At 50.8% G+C, this 16,098-nt stretch overlaps 3 non-coding genes and 1 pseudogene across 3 annotated transcripts; 2 read left to right on the forward strand and 2 right to left on the reverse strand.

Annotated features, from left to right (window-relative positions):
- The first annotated feature begins 2,563 nt into the window (after positions 1 to 2,563).
- Positions 2,564 to 2,636, forward strand: TRNAR-CCG (transfer RNA arginine (anticodon CCG)). The gene has a single exon. It is a non-coding gene; the product is annotated as a tRNA-Arg (tRNA).
- A 2,074-nt stretch (positions 2,637 to 4,710) lies between these two features.
- Positions 4,711 to 5,156, reverse strand: LOC112409421 (mediator of RNA polymerase II transcription subunit 10 pseudogene; annotated as a pseudogene).
- Positions 5,157 to 5,522: 366 nt separating this feature from the next.
- Positions 5,523 to 5,595, forward strand: TRNAR-CCU (transfer RNA arginine (anticodon CCU)). Its single transcript has one exon. It is a non-coding gene; the product is annotated as a tRNA-Arg (tRNA).
- Positions 5,596 to 12,732: 7,137 nt separating this feature from the next.
- Positions 12,733 to 12,805, reverse strand: TRNAK-CUU (transfer RNA lysine (anticodon CUU)). The gene has a single exon. It is a non-coding gene; the product is annotated as a tRNA-Lys (tRNA).
- Positions 12,806 to 16,098: the final 3,293 nt, after the last annotated feature.

Consider the following 16,098-nt stretch of genomic DNA (forward strand, 5'->3'; position numbering starts at 1 on the left):
AGGGAGGCAGGGCTTGGGCGGGGCTGGTGGGGGGAGCTGTCTGGAGAGCACTTCCAGGGCTCTGAGCTGGGATCCTGCTGCCACCTCCTTCCTCTCTTCGCCAAGAAGATGGGAAGGAAAACCTTAAATGGCAAAGGCCTTTGAAAATGGAGAGTTTCTTCCCCTACTTGAGCCTGAAACAAGTGAAGGTGAAATAGCTTTTCCGAGGTCACACAGCTGGTAAGAAGCAGCAGGGCTGAGATTTGAAACTTGATCTGGCTTTCCTGCTCTGCACTCTTTCTACTGCCCTGTGTGCCCTTGAGCAAGACTGGAGGAGACCCTTGGGGCTGGTGGAGTCCCAGGACGCTGGGTAAAAGGCATTGGTCCCTCTTGCAGGCAGCTTCTCCGGGGGCCCCACTCCCGGGAGCCCTAACCAAGCAGACATCTTGATGGTCTACGCAGCCACTGAAGGTAAGGGGATGGGTCTCCACAAAGCCCATTACACAGGGCCTAGCCTCCTGACCAGAGATCTGAAGTGGCTTTAGGGGCATCTGGCGCTTGGCTGTTGGGGTGCAGGGGTACCAGCCTCGTCGCAGTTAAGCCGTCTTCCTTCCATGTATATTATTTATGATAATAGTAACGATGGTGAGCACATGTTGAAGGCTGGCTCTGCTAAGCACTGTACCTACATCCTTTCCTCTAGGCTGTAAGTTCCATGAGGGCAGGACAGTTCTGTCTGCCTCAGGGCCCTGGCCAGTGCCTGGCACGTAGTAGGTTCACAGTAAATGTTTCTTCGATATTGAATCCATTGTATATTCACTACACAAACATTGAGCAACAACTTGATCCGGAAGCGAGAAGTTCCTGCTCCCTGCCCCATTCTCTTGCCTGACTGCTGGGGTCCTGTATGCTTGCCCCCACCTCCACCAACAATAGGCCCCTGGGGATTGGAAGGCAGCTGGCAGGGGCCTGAGTCTGACACTCTGGCCCTGGTCCCCTGGCCTGGGCTGTGTAGCCTTTCGGGATGAGAAGGGCCCAGACTTTATCCAGATGCTGGTGGAGGTCCTCAGAGCTGACCCCAGGGAAGACCTCCTGGAGCTGATGACTGAGGTGAGTTGGGGGTGGGGGGGTCCCCTGGGGAGAGGAGCTGGATTCATCCTTCTTCTCAGCCCTGGTGTTCTGGTCACCTCCTATTCACCCCATTGCAGAGGGAGGGATACCCCGCCCTCAATAGTATGAGACGGTTGAACACACAACACCTGGCCCTGGACGGTGAGATGGACAGCAGTTATTAACCACATATACTCACAGCTGGGGGAGGAGGACACCTCAGGCCATTCTGGCCACTCAGTGTTTCCCTGGGGAGCACAGGGAACCAGCAGGGGTTGTAGATGCAGACTTTGTAGTAATGGGGTGGGGTACTAGTTTGAATAATTTCACAGGCTGGCAGGGAACTGGGGTGGAGTGTGGCTGATCTGGCTGGTGGGGGAACTAGCGGGATGGGGGGGCCTTCTCTGCTGGGTCGGGGGGTACAGCTGACAAGAGCAGGGGAAACCAACGGGGCCTGTGAGACCCAAAGATGTGAAGGCAACACTTAAAACTTTAGGCCTTACAATACACTGGATGCCAGGCTGGGCGCTGGGGGACCTGGCAGTCCTGGGCACAGGCTGGGTGTGGTCGGCACAGGTCAGTTGGCAGGTGTGCAAGCTAGACGTGCTGGGTCCCTACTGTGATGAGCACCGCAAGGCCTGTCTGGAGATCTGCAGCTCGTTGAGGTGCTGGCTCTGCCTGCAGGCCTGACTGAGCCCGCGGCTACCAAGGGGATGCTGACTGTGGGTGGCCACACACCAACGCCATCCCTGACCCCATCCGCTCCTCGGTTTCCTCATCTAAAAGCGGCGCGATAGCACGGGAGGCTCAGCCGCCATGGAATAAACATGATGATCGCTGTACACGTGAATAGCGCCTGCACGCAGGGAGCTGTGACACTAAGTGAGATAATGTATGCAGAGTGCCTGGCACTTCAGAGGCTGGGCCCACTGGGTGAGGAGGGGAAGCAGGGGAGGCGCCAGGGCAGCCTCCGGCTCTAAGAAACCCAACATGGGCTAGGCTGAGCTGGATGTCCTGGGAAAGGGCAGCGCGGGGTCCACACCATCCTCCCAGCACGCGCACCCCACCTGCACACCACGCTGGGGCCACGGACAGGGCCTCTGCCTATACAGCAGTCAGAGTCCATTCTGGGGCCATAAGACTGGAACAGAGCATGGCAGGTTTAGCAGTGCTGTGATAGGGGAAGCAAAGGGGCTGGGGGAGCAGAGGGCAACTCCTGACCCACTGCGGGCCGGGAGCACGTGGGAGAAGAGATCAGGAGCCTCTCGGGACAGGAGGGGCTTGGGCAGCCTCACCCAGGCTTGAACCCTCACTTGGGCTGTGCTCAGTAGCGCTCAGTCTCACAGCTTGGAGCCCCGCTCACACCGAGCCCGAGGGGCGGGGCTCCTTGCCAGTGTGAGCATGCGTATTACGGCATATTGAACAGGCGCCTGAGAAAGCTTTATGAGAAAAGCTGCAAGAGAAGTAGTGGCAAGGCCGCGTGGCCTAATGGATAAGGCGTCTGATTCCGGATCAGAAGATTGAGGGTTCGAGTCCCTTCGTGGTCGTTGCGGAGATTGCTTTTTCTACTCCGGGTAACAAACAAAACAAACACTTTTCCCTCTCTCCAGACTGCTCCCTACGCGGGCCTAGGATCTTCGGGCTATGTCCGCCCCTCGGACGTAGCCCTGCACCTGCAGCTGCGTAGCTCGGGACACCTGGGAGGCCCCGAGGGCGCTGTGAGGACCTATAGTGCTCAGATCCAGACGGAATGCTGACTCTGAAGTCCACCGGCCGTGAGTGCCGGGAGCCCACACGGGACTGGCTGCATGAATATAGTTCAGACGACGAGAACTCCGACAGATGAGGGGTTGAATTTTTGCACGGGTAGGTCACCCCCAAGGGGTCAGTGGACAGGGGCATTTAAAAATATAATAGATTATTGTGATGAAGAAGTTTTGGAAATAGATAGTAATGATGCTTGCACAATATTGTAAATGTAACTGATGCCAGTAAATTGTACAGTTAAAAATGGTTAAAATGGCAAATTTAACCTTAAGCGTATATTTTACCACAATAAAAAATGTGAAAAGAAATTAATAGATTATTTCGATTTCTTGCAGTGAGAGTATACCCTTAAATGATTAGTGTGAATGTTTTTTTAAAAATTTAAATGTAAAGAATATGCCCAGGATTCAGTCATCATTTTACCTGGAAAAAACGACTCTACCTGTGGAACCGAGTTCTTACCAAGGGATTCTGGCTAAGCGGAATGACCAAAGTGATGGGACCTCCTCCCACCAGGGAAAACGCTGGGGGAATGGCAGCTGAGCGTGTACCCCTACAGTGGGCGCAGGTGACCTTGGGGTCATGAGGAGTGTCACCATCTCCTTTATCGTTTTTGTGATGTCTCAGTGGTTTACTAAGGGCTTATAAATAAAAAGAGAAACTTCATTAAGATAAACATTTTTATTATTTTCCCTACTTTTATTGAGATATAATTGACATACAGCACTGTATAAGTTTAAGATGTACAGCATAATGATTTGACTTACATACATCATGAAATGCTTATCACAGGTTTAGTGACCATTCATCAACCTGTGATGAGAACTCATAGGATTTTCTGTCTTAACTCTTAGGATTAACTCTTATAACGTACAGCAATGTTAATTCTCTTTATCACGTTGAATACTACACCTCTAGTACTTACTTATAACTGGAAGTTTGTACCTTTTGACTACCTTCATCTAATTCCCCCCACGCCACCCTCCACCCCGCCTCTGGTAGCCACAGTAAGACAAATACTTTAGAGATGGCAAAGAATACCCATCTTCTGGTGGGAAAGTAAACGCTGGGTCCTCTGATACTAGTTTCACTCTCTACCAACTGAGCTGGCCGGGCAGATACAGAGCCATTACGGAGCATCCTTAGGACAAAGACCTAAGGCCATTGGGCTCTGCTAAAAACTGCACAGACTTGGAACCAGGAAACACTTTTGGTCTAAGGGGCAACGTAGGGAGGAGGATGAAGATAGCGACCGACACTTTTCCCAAGCTCCCGGCTGTTGCCTCTCTCCCTTCCGCTCCCACATTTTGCATAACGAACTCCTTTTTTTTTTTTAAGTACTTAAAGACTTTATTTTATTAGACTAACTGAAATCTATGGAAACACAGTTCCATTGAACACATTCTTTATGCACTATACTTAAAAATATAAAATACAAAACGAATTTAAAGTACTTATATTAAACCAAGTTTTCCTTTTGTTTTTTTGTTTAGCTTTCTTTGACACCATAAAAGAAAGAAAAAAAAACCAGAAAGTATATTAAAATAAAACTATTAGGTATAATTTTTTTAAACTTTTACTTTACCTATCATATTTAATATTTCCAAGACTATTTGGCCATGGAGAATCATACACATCGCACTCAAAGTTGTGTGATCACCAGTCCCCTGAGAGCTAGAGGACCAAACAGAGCGCGTTAGGGAGAGGGGGCAGCTGGTGGCACAGCCCCGCATGCCCTCCAGGCCCTGGCGTCCCCAGAGGCCAACGACGAGGACAAGGTGGCGGGAGGATGGGCCCAGGAAACAGCATTGGTGCCGCTCAGTCAAGGCTGCCTGAAGGTCATGGCCACTCGTGCAGGGCTAGGAGGATCTTCAGACAGACGGAGGAGGGAGTTAGGAAGGAGGATGGTCTTCCCCCCGGATGCTCCAGTACTTAGCCAGGTCCTCAGGAAATACTTTAGAAAGTTCTTGAATCAACAGGCTTTTAAATTTCTTCATTGTGTCAATCTTGCCTTTAACTTGTTCATTTTTAGCCAGAGCCCTCTCCAGGCACTCTTTGGTATAGAGTTGGGGATTTCGACCTTGATCTATGTATTCAAAAACTTCTAAAGGGACAGTAATATCATGAAGTTGCTGTCTGCACTTATCGATATCCTGTAAGCCAGTAACAATAAAATTCAGCTTCTGGTTGAGCCCGGCCTGGCTGCTGGGCTGGAAGTCGCTGACGATGATGCCGAGCTGCCGGATGTTCTCCACGAACTTCTCCGGGCGCTCCTCCAGGTGGTCGAACTTCTCGGCCATGGCCCGGCCGTCCGCACCGCCGCGGGCGCGTTCCTGCCCCCTCGAACGCCTTCTTGATGTTAATTATCCCAGGACTCGGATTCTCCTAAAAAGATGGGGAAAGGGCTCCTCCGGGACTTGACCCGCAGACTTCCTACATCCTAAGCGAGGATCGTACCTCAGCTCCATCCGCGCGTGTGCGATCTCTCCCGAGCCCCAGGATGCTCGGGAACCGGCGGGATCTAAGAGGATGCACCCGCCGAATATGGACGTCAAGGGGACTAAGGACCCGCCGAGCTGGAGCCGGGAGGCTGTGCGTAATGTGCAGGAACCGCGGGGAGGTGACAGAAAGACTGGTTTAGGACTGTTGTAAAACGTTCCTCATCAGCCCCGGTGGCCTAATGGATAAGGCATTGGCCTCCTAAGCCAGGGATTGTGGGTTCGAGTCCCACCCGGGGTACGGGAAGTAGCATTTTAAACTTTCTGCCAGAGGAAAAATGAAATGAAGCTAGCTGTCTACTTACCCTAGTGGGAAATTAAGGGGCCCTGGGGTTTAGCTAGATGCCACCCTATAGCGAAGTTGGACAAGGTTTACTTTTCTGATAAAGATGTGTGCGTTTTCAGATTTTGCCCATAATAAAGTTTTCTCTCTTTTTAATCCATGCCTTCATCCTCAAGGTAAACATCTCCCAAACTGCAGGACATGGTGGAGTAAAATCAGAAGCCTCCTTTACCACATGCCCAAAGAGGAGGTGGCCGCTGAGGCTTTGTCATATATACACATAGTTCTCTTATTTTTAAAAACCATGGATGGGACTCTTCTGTTCCTCCAGCTCTGGCCTTACTTCTGCTTTCCCGAGCACCTGAGGTCCCATCATCCCTACTCAAACCAGGGACCTCATCTCAATGCAGCATCTCCCACCGTCACATGTGGCCTGCAGAGAACAGCGACCACAGAGCTATCCAAGGCTGCTGGTGCTTCCCTCACCAACGTTTCTCAATGCCTTGTTGAAGGGAATGTCCCTGGGGCCCTCTCAGTGGGGTGGTGGGTGTGCTTTTCATGTATGATAGACCCGTTCCAGCATTTCTGTCTCACAGAGTCTTTGGATTCCTTTCTCTACATGATGCCAGGAACATTCTTGAATCTTAATCTCCTTAATCTCCTTAAACATAGGCCACCATTGAGTTCCATGCTTAGCCAACCAACTAAGAAAACTGGCAGAGCCACATTCAGCTGCACAAGATAACACATTAGATACAGGCTTGCTGGGAAGTGCACCCAGAGAAATAATGTCACCAGTTGCAAAAATCCCATCCTCCTTATTCTAACATCCTTGGGTCCATTCCCACACACATTCCCTAGTTCTCTGCTGGCATAAATGAACAAAATTTGCAATTCTTTTGGCATATGAATGATTTCCTCCCAGGCCAGACTTTGTCCTTCTCCTACAGCATGCTGATCTGATCGTAGTTATAGGGCAACCAGTGTTAGGGGGTAACAAGGCTGGCTGGTGTGGGCTTTGAGGAGAACCGTCATCCCCTGTCTCACCTGCCATGCTCCAGGTGAGATTATTATAGGATATTCAAACACAGGAAGGCTACTCTTCTCAGATATCAGAGGACAGGCTGCTTTCACTGGCAAGGGAGGCTCCAAATGACTCAGGGGTTCAAGATTCTCAACTAGGTCTGAGCCTACCTAGATGTCCCCAGGCTTCGGCTCCACTCCTTCATAATCAATGCTGTTTCTTCCACATGGAAGATCTCCCAAGTCTATGAACTCAACTTACATTGTCATTCCACAACATACTTCATTTGATTATGTGTTTGATTTTCAGCAATGTTAGCCCTGCAGCTATATGATTATTTTATGGCTGCCAGAAAACGTCCCTGGATCTCTGAACATGACTTAGGCTGAAAATTTAAAGGCCTGATCTTGTCATTTTCTTTCTTGAAGCAAACGGATGCACCCAAGAGAATCCTTTCCATGCCACAGTCCTTGTAGTCACCTTTACTGCCATAAGAGTCAAGTGCAGCAGCCAAGTGGTCTCCCAGGGCACTTGCTTCAGTCGGCACTTCATCATAATCAACCAGGTGATAGGCGGCTTGATAACGATGCCCTTGCATGCCACGAGTCACCAGTATCCCATTTCCCATTGGCAAGGAGCTCAAGCCCAAATTCATTACCAAACCAGGGTCCACGCAGCAGTCAAAAAACCCATCCGTTGGCGGGTGGGGGTAATGGGGGAGAGGTTGGTACAAGGATACAAGCTTTTAATTATAAGACGAATAAGTTGTGGGGATCTAATGTACAGTATGGTGATTATAGTTAATAATACCGTATTGTTAACTTCAAACTGCTAAGAGTAGATCTTAAGTATTCTCAACACACACACGCACACACAGAAGGTAACTTTGTGAAGTGATGGATGTGTTAATTAGCTTGATTGTGGTAATCATTTCACGAGGTATAGATATATCAAATCCTCACGTTATACACCTTCAATATATATCATTTTTATTTGTCAATTATACCTCAATAAAGCTGGGGGAGGGTAAGAAAACCTATTTGTTACTGTAAGACTAATGAAAACTGGTAACTATGTAAAAAGCATTGTTAAGGAGGCAGTTGAGAAGGCAGAAGGGAACCGTGAGAAAGCAGCTACCACCCATGGGGCTGGAGGACCACGGGAAGAGGTTGGGATTATTAAAAGTTAGAAGCTTGGAGAGAAATTGTGGAGCTTAAAAACCAATCTCTGGGGCTTCCCTGGTGGCTCAGTGGTTGAGAGTCCGCCTGCCGTTGCAGGGGACACAGGTTCGTGCCCCGGTCCGGGAAGATCCCACATGCCGCGGAGCGACTGGGCCCGTGAGCCATGGCCGCTGAGCCTGCGCGTCCGGAGCCCGTGCTCTGCAACAGGAGAGGCCACAACGGTGAGAGGCCCGTAACGCAAAAATAAAAACAAAAACAAAAAAACACCAATCTCTGGAAAAGAGGAGCAGCTCAGCTGAGCTCAGAGGAGCGTCCCCTGGGACTGGCGTCCCCAGACGCCTGAGGGGGGGGGGGTGGCCTCCGTCAGCTTGCGCAGGTGTCTCTCATGAGCCATGATGAGGGTGGTTCTGTGAGTGCTGGGAAAACAAGCTGGATTCAGCTGCCATTTCTGGAAATAACTACTATTACAGGAATAAAAAAGTGAGGCTGGGTGGGGTGGGTGGCAGTAGGAACGGGAAGCAAACAGGAAGTAGAGTCCCTTCTTCCTCCGCCAGCCTTTCAGCCTCTCGAGTGCCTCCTATCGGCAAAATATGACACAGATCCTGTGGCAAAGCGCAGTACAGTCCGTCCCCCACATACGAACCTTCAAGTTGCGTACTTTCAAAGATGCGAATGTGTGTTCGCATGTCTAATCACGTAAGTTAGTTCACGTGTCTGGCGTATATTGTCACATGCGTGCATCCTATACAAGTGGTTATGCTTTTGTGTACTTTACTGTACAGTACTGTATAGAGGACAGCAGTACAGTGTCTTTATCTCAAGCCCAGGATGTCCGGAAGCAAGCATAAAAACAGCAGTAGTAGCTGGTACTACTGTACTTTTCAAGGTACTGTACCGTAAGATTAAAAATGTTTTCTTTTTGTGTTTTTTATATATTATTTGTGCGAAAAGTATTATAAACCTATTACAGTACAGTACTACATAGCCGATTGTATTAGTTGGGTACCTAGGCTAACTTTGTTGGACTTAGGAACAAATTGGACTTATGAACGTGCTCTTGGAATGAAACTCGTTCGTATGTAGAGGACTTACTCTGTCACTAAGTGGGGTCTACAGGGTGAGTTTGAAGCTGAGGGATAAAAGTTTAAATACTGGCCCACGGGTCTATCCTGCTTCCCCTGCTTCCTTACAGATGCCTCCTCAGAGTGTTCCCTTCATGAACTGATTACACAAAAATCCCTGGAAACTTGTCCTAAAATAGTTGGAAACAGACTCTAAGAATGAGAATGTTACCGAACCAAACTTGGGTCTGCTCAGCTTTGTGCAATAAAGCCAATCTACTGACACCGGGTGGTGGTGAAGGAAAGTGCAGCGTTTATTGCAGGCATCGCGCAAGGAGCCCAGTAAGCGAGCGTTCGAAAGGCCCGAACTCCCCAGATGGCTTTCAGGGAAAGGTTTTTAAAGACAAGGTGAGGGATGGGGGTTGTGGGGGTGTGTGATCAGCTCATGGACATTCTTCTGATTGGTTGGTGGTGAGGTAATTGGGAGGCAACACCATCAACCTTCTGGTTCCAACCGGTCTGGGGTCTACATACCTGCTTTTGGGCAATCTACAGTTAACTTCTACCACCTGGTGAGGGTTTCGGGCTCTGCAAAACAGCTCAGAATATTATCAGCCCTTGAGGAGGAGCTAAAGGTGATTGACTTTGTTTAATGGCTAAACCACTGTCTTGCTTGACTGTTTTCCTTTCTTTCTGCATTTTCTCACTTCTCTGATTAAATTTATTCTTTGGAACTTGGGGAAGACCTAGGAGGCTAATGTTTTCTACAGATGAGGGCAGGCGGAGGACATGGGGGGATCTGTCCCTGGAAGGCCCCATAGGGTCCTGCTCGGTTACAAGATTCCAAGGTTGAATCACCTTCTGGCTGCCTGGCACCAAGGAGAACATCACTGGTGGTAGGTAGACTTCTGAGAGACCCGGGTATGCTGGAGCCATGCAATTATTAAGCCTTTTGTCCCCGTTGAACTGGGATGGCTGTATGGGAGGGAGCTCACCCCATGTCTCTGGCATTTTGGAGATACAGTGGAAATGTGATCATTGTAAGCATTGTGGAATTAATGTGTTGACGCATTGAAACAAAAATGTTTCAATGTCTTTAATGCATTGAAACCCGAGAATGACAGCCTCCTGTGGACTAATCACCAATTCAAAGCAGTGTGAACATCAGAGGCTGCTCTGGCAGCATTGAAAGCAACCTACATCTTCTACAGCTGAAGGGCCGATAAAGCTGAAGGCCAGGCTCAGAAGCAGGCCTTGAGGCAGACTTGAATTCTCAGTCTCAGCAAATTTCCAGGACCAATGTCAGGGTGCTGATAGGGAAGAAATGGGACCCTCAAACTTGCAATGGGGATATCTGAGTAGCTGCATTGAGAACCTTGAACGCTCGGGGCCATCAAACTTGGAATGGATATATCTGGGTAGCTGCATTGAGAGCCTTGAACTCTCAGGGCCTGCTGTGGGGGCCCAGGCCTCCACCCCCTTGCCTGGAAACTAGGAGGAACCTCAAATGAAGCAGGTATTTTACAAAACATTTGGTCACTTCAGACCTGCTCCAACTTCCCCTCCAGGCCACCATACCAAATACTAGGGTCACATCCCAGCATGACTCAACTGGGAAAGTACTGGGACTGCTTCTGTAGGACCTGGATGACGTGTCAGCGGTGACCTGGAGAGTCTGCCCGGAGTGGATCCTGACGGTCCTGGATCTGGGTGAGGAGAATAAAAAGCTGGAAAAAGGAGAGATTATCATATGGGACACTCTTTCATGACACAGAACTTAACGCCTGGCGTGGTCCCTCAAACTGGTTGTGATACTCAGCTGGCATGGCTCTTGGAAGGATGGAAAAAGCAATGGCCTACATTAAATGAAGTAGAATTGCCAGAAATGCCATGGCAAACTGTGAAAGAAGGAATCAGAAGGGACAGAGATACTGGCTTGCCAGCATGGCTCTATGGCATGCTGCAGTGGAACAGACTATGGATCTTGGCAGTGACTGCAGGAAATGCTATTCACGGAGGCAATAAGACTTGCATGGTTGAGGAGACGCACCAGCATCTCTGAGAAGCTTGGGAGGTACTGTTTTCTGGTCTGGTGCCTACTGGGACACATCCAAAGTAGAAGGTAAGCTTTTGTACCTTGTCTCTCCTATTATTAGGAAGGAAGCTCAGCACTTTTAAAAAAATTGAAGTATAGTTGATTTACAATGTTGTGTTAGTTTCTGCTGTACAGCAAAGCAATTCAGTTATACATATATACATTCTTTTAAAAATTCTTTTCCATTATGGTTTATCACAGACTATTGAATATAGTTCCCTGTGCTACACAGTAGGACCTTGTTGTTTATCCAGTCTATATATAATAGTTTGCATTGGCTAACCTCTAACTCCCAATCGATCCCTTCCCTACCCTCCTCCCCCTTGGCAACCACAAGTCTGGAAGGAAGCCCAGCACTTTGACAGGACCCTGTGATGGGTAATTTTGTGTGTGAATTTGGCCAGGCTATGGTGCGCAGATGTTTGGTCAAACACCAGTCTAGATGTTGCTGTGAAGGTATTTTTTAGATGTGACTAACATTTAAATCAGTAGAGTTGAGTAAATCAAATTATCTTCCCATAATGTGGGTGGGCTTCTCCCAATCATTTGAAGGTCTTAAGAGAGAAGACTAAGATTACCCCCAAGAGGATAGAATTTTGCCTTGGACTGCCTTCTGACTCCAGTCTGCAACATGGACTCTTGATGGAATTCCCACCCCGCACATTTCACTTTGGGATCCCCACAATCATGTGAGCCAATTTTTACAATCAATCACAATCTCTCCCTCACTTTCCCCTTCCTCTCGCTCTCTTTCTCTCTCTCTCTCTGAGTTCTCCAGAAAAATAGACTACAACAGAACTCTGATGAATATAGTCTCTCTCTCTTTTGGACGAGTAGGGTGCCCCAATCCAGGCACCAAGAGGGACACAACCTGGCAGGCTCCTCCCCACTGCCAAGCCCTCTCCTGCCCCCCGTTGACCCCCACCTTGGAAACCTGGATACCCAGATGACCCAACATCACGAGAGCCTCAGGGCCGGTGTTGCTAACCCTTCTGGTTCCCCTACCCCACCCCAAGAAAGGAACTCACATTTCCCTCACTGCTGCCTCTCGAGGAGAGGGACACCCAACCTCTACTTGGAGTAGCCCATGATTTCCAACTTTCTTTCTACTTTAGAAAGGGGAGAGGGGCTGGGACAGGAATAACGGCCAGATGAGGGGCTCCCTTCCCTGCTACATCTCTGTCTCAGGAGGGAGGAAAACTGAAGCAAATGCACGTGGGGACACACAGGGTTGGGGGAGGCGAGGGTCCTGGGTGGGGAACACCCCCGGATGGAGCATCACGTAGGTCCCTGCTTAGGGCCAGAGTTAGCTGAAAATCCATTTCCAAGTCTCCTGTTGTAGCTCTCGTTCCGCGTGTAGAACTGAGACTGAATGGGTTCAAGTCCTACTTTGGGCGATAATTCTTGGCCTGATAAGCACTTGCCCCGATCGCGGGAATTTCAAGAAAGTTCTTAGAAAAGGAACCTCTCAGAGGGGCTCCTGACCCACTCTGAGTGCTGTATCTGGAACTGTGGAGTACGTTTCAACTTTTAAATTCCAAAACGTATATAATAAAATATTAATGAGACAAAAGCAAGTTGCTCCGGTGAGATTCGAGGTTGGTGGCCACATGCCGGCCTCCCTGGACCAGCAACAGATCCTCCTTTGGAAGAGGCTTAGTTTATATGGATCTGGCCACTTCTGTAATATCATCTCTGCTTATCTGTGAAGCCAAGCCCTGAGGGCAAAAGTCATGTCTAACGTGGGGCTCGAACCCACAACCCTGAGATTAAGAGTCTCATGCTGTACCGATTGAGCTAGCCAGGCAAGGTTAGAAAAGGATACTCCTCACAAACTAGTTGTATTTCTTCAGAACTTTACTGTCCTAAAAATGGTAGGGACAAACCCTGGATCCTGTGCACACTGCATCTTGGGCACTGGAGTGCTGAATTCTCGGGTCCTTTCAGCAGAGGACGAGAGCCCCAACAAGTTCCTGTCTGCTGTCCGGCCGTGGGTCTGTGTAGTCCCAGCAGCTCCAGGGAGCTGGAAAGTCGGGGGCAAGGGCACGTGGTTGGGTATCACTAGAGACTAGTAAGGATCACAGTGTGATCCTCGCTTAGGTTGTGGGAGGTGTCGGGTTCCAATAAGGGACGATTTCTCATCATCAAACTCTCAGCCCTCTTTTCGACGAGTAGCCTGAAGCAAATCAGGAAGGCTCCACGGCCTCGCCTCGGGGACAAGCCAGGGAGGCCTTCCTTTCCAGGTGGATGCTGGACTCCTTGCTAGCGGGGCAGCGCCGTTCAGGAAGAAGCGCGCACCAACCCCAGTTCTGACCTCTACATGAGGGTTCCAGAACTGTGAGGGTTTTCTGGGGCCGAGCTCAGGCCAAGAGGGACCCCGAGATGCTCGAGGCTCACCCGGACTGGCCGGTTGGGAGGTGGCAGAGTCTCATTCTCGAGGTCTTGGATTTGTGTCCCATATTGGGTGAAATTTCTGGCCTGGGAGACTTTCACACTCACCCGGGCCACAGGGACTCCCTCCTCTTCCTGGTCGCCCGTCCCCTCCTCTAGCTGTTGGAGACTGGGTGGCCCTCGTGGCCTGGGGGAGTCTGGCTCTGCGGCTCTAGGGCCCTAGTGTGCGGGAGTACCCTCTCCGTGAGGTTCCGGCAGCGCTGCAACTCTTCTTCTTCTGGAATCGAAACCGAAACCTCCTCCGGCGCAAGTTCCTGCGGGGCCCGGCCGCCAGAGCTCTGCCCAGGATCGGAGGGCGGAGCCGCGGTCTCAGGCTTCCAAAGACAGACGTCAGGAGTTATTCAGACGCCGGCTGGTTGGTCTAGGGGTATGATTCTCGTTTTGGCGTGCGAGAAGTCGCGAGTTCAAATTCTGGTTGAGCCCCACTTCCTTTTCTTCAGACATCCCCAGTTTTCGGGCTGAAGACTCCGGAGCTCTACGGAGTCCTAAGCGAGAGGATCTTGGTCCCCGCCTTCCGCGATCCGATCGGGCTGCGCCCAGTTCCGTGCTGCCAAGTGGCCATCGCTCCGCTTGGGGCGGGCGTTTCCAGGCCGGAGGCTTCGTCCTCGGGGCTCCGGGACTGGCCTGGAGGCCTGGCGGTGGGGGAAGGAGCCCGAACGGGGCGGGGGCAAACACTTCTGTCTCCACTCGCTGGAGACCAGGTCTGTGTGCCAGACGGTCCCTGGACCTGGAGAACGATGTAACTTGGTCTGGGCATGTATTTTTGCTTTGGGTCATAAATTCAAATTCCGGACAAGCCCACGTTTCAACGTCTTTTTCCTACTTGAGGGGCTGCCAAAGGGCCTTCCACGACCAAGGGAAGGAAGGAAACCGCATCGGAGACTGAGCATGGGGACCGCGAAGGACCTGGGGTCTCCACAGGTGTCCAGAGGGCGGTGCTCTAGACACGGGGTCTCTTCTCCAAGTTGGAAGAACGGCAATGTTTACATAGGTTTTATTATTATTCTCTGAGGCCAACAGATCCAGCCATTGAGAAGATGGCTTGTTACAGTTTCCAAGAGGAGGGGGCACGCCTCCACGTTGGGGGAGGGGGGCACAGGGGAAGCCCCAGAGTCAGTCAGGAGGTGGAAGGAATGAGAAGAAAATGTGGGCAAAAGAGGCTTTATTGTGGTTTCACGAAAGGTGAAACAGGTGAGGCAGGGAAAACAGGTTTAAATGGGTTAGTTTGAATAATTTCACTGGGCTCTAGGGCATAGGTGCTGTCCCTAGTTTTCTGTTTCCCAGCCTTGAGGTGATTCTGGCAGATGGGTTGTGGCCCAGAATGTAAGAGTCTGATAAAACAGGTGGTTGTGGACTCTGGATTGGTTGGTTTGTATCTGAAATGCCTGCTGGCAGAGGAATTGTTTACTGTCTCCTAGAATTGGTCAACCTTGGGAGGGGCATTCCCTCCAGAGTCAGCAAGGCTCTAGACATCAAAGAATCAGAATACAGAAAAGAAAAGACATGTGTGACACAGGCAGGGACTGAGGCTTTGGTTGAAATTTCAGGTCCCCCAATCTGGGAAGAGCTTCCTGATCCCAGGCCCAGGGGATTATGGCACAGAGCCCCTGCCAGGTGAGCTGCCGAAGAGCCAGATCTTCCCAGAACATGCAGAGGGGGCAGGGGGCTGGTGGGCCTCTTCTCTGACCTAAACGCTTGGGTTTCTCCAGTTAAGCCCAGGGTCGTGCATGCTGGGTGCCCCTTTCATGCCTCCTGACTCTCAAGTCCCCGAGCAAGTGGGTTTCCTGCACAGAACCCCAGGCCCCACTTGGATGTCCAGGGAGGCCTCTCCCACCCCTGAGGCCTGGTGGGGGTCAACCGGGGTAACCAGGCTCCCTGGCCAGCTCCCTAGCCGGAGCCTTTTAAGACTTCCCTTTTCTTGAGGGGAAAGCACTACTGCCTCCACCAGCAGGTGATTTCCTCTGCAAAGTCCTCTTCTGTGTCAGTGGTGTCCCTCCCTCAGGCCTGCCTTAACCCCCTTTGGCTCGCGGCGTCTGCTCCCCTCTACCCATGCCCTCAGTCTAGGGCCTGCCTTCAGTTGGGCATTTGTCCAGTGAACAGGAATTGCGAACTGCAGAGGAAGGTCCCTGTGGAGAAGTTCTTACCCTCACTTTGGCTTCAAATCCCCGAGGAGCCCAGTTTGCTTTTTCTGGTCATTTTATGGCAGAAACGGAATCCCTGGTAGAGCTGGTGTGGGGTCAGGGCCTGTGAGGATGGATCATGTGGCAGACCCAGGGGGTGGCGGACCCAGATCCCAGTTGGACTTGAGTGGCCAGATCGGGCCTGGTCACTGAAGTCTGGTGTCTGGGTGTGCTCAGCGGACATGGAGGGGCCGTGACCCAGGTCACAGCAGTGGCAACGGCAGCGCGGGGCGGGGAGTGTCCTCTGAGGGCTCCCTGAGTTTCCTCAACTTCCTCCTTCATCCTTTTGCTCCCTACCTAAACCCCCTCGCCGGGGCATCTTCCCAGCTGCTGTCTGCACTGGGACGTGAGTCTGGGGCTCCGGGAGGCAGTTCTCTGATCTGGACGGGGTGTGAGACTCGGGACCCCGCGGCGGGTCTTTCCAGTGAGTGGCATGGGGGTGGGGGTGGCGGTCCCGGGGGCGTCCGGG

The sequence above is a fragment of the Neophocaena asiaeorientalis genome, unplaced genomic scaffold (genome assembly GCF_003031525.2).
Source record: "Neophocaena asiaeorientalis asiaeorientalis breed wild unplaced genomic scaffold, Neophocaena_asiaeorientalis_V1.1 scaffold254, whole genome shotgun sequence".
Classification (NCBI taxonomy): domain Eukaryota; kingdom Metazoa; phylum Chordata; class Mammalia; order Artiodactyla; family Phocoenidae; genus Neophocaena; species Neophocaena asiaeorientalis.